Here is a 2,766-nt window from a genome sequence, read left to right on the forward strand (position 1 = left end):
AAAAACTTTTTTTTAATAAAACACTCTATATCATGTAACTAATTAATCATTGTTGAAGTAATTAGAGAAAAGAAGATTCTTATCATAGTGGAGTTTAGTTTCTTTCAAGAAGAAAACCATTCAGCTTACATAAATAATAAAAGACACAAGGTTGGTTTCGAATTTGAAAGACAAAAATAAATAAAAAATGCATACACAAATTTATAATTATGTATTATAAAGCTTTAATAAGAACAATAAGTAAATTAAGAAAATATAATAATATTAATTTTTATAATTAATTATATAGTTAATGTTACTATATTTTCTTAGTTCACTTAATCTAGTATTCTTAATAAAATTTAATAATATGTATAGTACAGTTGAGATGTTATTTCACTACAATTTATAATTATTGATACGATTTTTTTTTCTGAGTGTATCACAAGCATCAAATTTATTCAAAGTATACTCTGAAAATCCTAGTAAGCTTAATACTTCAATGAAGATTAAATTAAATTAAACAGATTAATTCAATTTATTTAATATATAATGTCACTTCTTCGATCAATTTTAATAATGATCTTAAAAATAAATTTATGTTTCAAATACATAATAATGAGTTTTTCTAAATTTTGTAATAAGTACATTTTCAAATTATTATCAAAAAATTATTATTGTTAACAAAAAAAGATTTTTTGTTAAAACCGTTGCTTAAAAAGAAGAAAGTAAATTGAGTAATCACTTTTCTGAGCAATGGGATGATATTTTTCTGTGCGTACCAATTTTTCTGTACATACATATGTACCGATCTCTTACACGCGCGCGCAATTATTTGCTTATCTGTTTCATTGTGCTCTTCCACATCTTCATTGAAATTAAGCCAGCCTCGTATTCAGGTTCAGGCCCGGCCTTTACGGAAGATTTACCGATTCGTTTATTCCTTAGCGCATTCCCAGGTTGTCGGTTCATTATTTCCGGCGAAGCTATCACACGAGAATAAAGATCGTTTTCGCAACGGTTCGTTCTAATTGCTTCCGGTATATTCTATCAAACGTGTACACATATTCCAACTGTGCGTTTCTCAAACAGTAATTAAGATCACACCGTAATACATCGCTTTTGTCGACGCCGTTATTGCGCTTACCTCTCTGAAAGCAAGGAACTAATGTCCATTTCTATGAATGTAGATTAACTTTCTCTCTCTTTAAAATTTAATTTACTCTTTATTTGTTGCTTTTTCTAGTTCTAATTCTTAGAACTAGAAAAAGATAACGGTAAGCTAAAGCAAGATTAAAGTTAATCTATATTGATACAAACGGACATAAAACGGTCGAAGAACCGCGGGCCGTCGATAGATCGATTTCTTATACGATATTCTTGTACCTATGTACCTCTTGTATTTCCGTACATGCATATAGGACTTCTTGAACTGAATACGCAAAGCAGAACATCTGCGTCCATCCAGCGATATGTAATATTTAAAGCAGACTTGATACGTTCTAACGTGAGAACGAGATTAAAATTCATCATTTAAATTATTATATTTAAATATAATATCCTTATCGGATTCATCTAAAAACAACTAATATTTAAGTAAAATGTATATAGAAAGATATTTCAGGATTGAGAAGATATTATCGGAGGAAAATATTTAGGATATATCTCTTGTAGACACTCGTGGAAAATTATAGCAAGATAATCCTTTGTTTACGCGCTGCGTGTGATAAATAGGAGCGAGTAAATTGTCCGTAAACCGCTAAAATTGCCGTATCGCTAAAACCGAAAATCATTTCTCTCCGGAAAGGTCAGTTCTGTTTGTGCGATTAAATATTTTTCCTTTAACATTTACATACCACATTGTAGATTATTTTTAACACTATATATATAATACATAATGTATATTTTATTTATAACTTATTATTCATTAAAAATTACAATTACAAACATATTCGTACAATTTGCGTTATAGTGTATATAATCACAGCATGTATCTCTCGAAATAACCGGCAATAACGCATTCGTATCGGAAATTATAATCTATTGAAATAAAGTTTGCCGTAACCGAAAATAAAATATTTATTGATTATCAATATTTTACTTATATAGAAGAAACTGTAACATTTTTTAAAAATAATTTGCAATATGTAATTGGAACTTTCAGTAGTTCTGATATTTTCGTCGGCAGTCTTATACGGTAAAATAAACACTGAATATTATTTGTAAAATGTTCTGCGTGACTTTTTACCGCACACATATAATATCAATAAAAATCGATTTAATGATACTTGTTGTGTAACGTATTTTGTTTTTTGATCGAACAAAAACTAGAATATCCGATATCTTCTTTTAAATATTCTATTTCTTTTCTTTATACATATTTTTACAGATATAATTAACAATATATATTAAGACATATCAGTGATTTTAAAAATTTTTGACATTCTGGTTAAATTATGTAAAAATTCAAACAAGACACTGTCAGTTTGTCAATATCGTTTTAAAAAGATTTTTTGAAACACATTAAAATTTTCTTGTTAAAAATTTATCCATGTTTATTAATCCTGCTAAAGTAACATTCGCAATATTTATAAGATATCATAAACTGACATATCTTTTGATTTCTGTGAGAGAAACGGAAAATATTGCTTCTAAAAACGTTTCTTTTACTATTCAAGAATTTATTGCATAAACATCGTATCGTTTTTACAAGTAAAAAGCGCTTCTTAATGTTTCTTTGATTCTCACAAATTTGATTTTACGAAAGAAAATCTTATCTCCCATCTT

Source organism: Atta cephalotes (assembly GCF_000143395.1).
Source record: "Atta cephalotes unplaced genomic scaffold scaffold00005, whole genome shotgun sequence".
Classification (NCBI taxonomy): domain Eukaryota; kingdom Metazoa; phylum Arthropoda; class Insecta; order Hymenoptera; family Formicidae; genus Atta; species Atta cephalotes.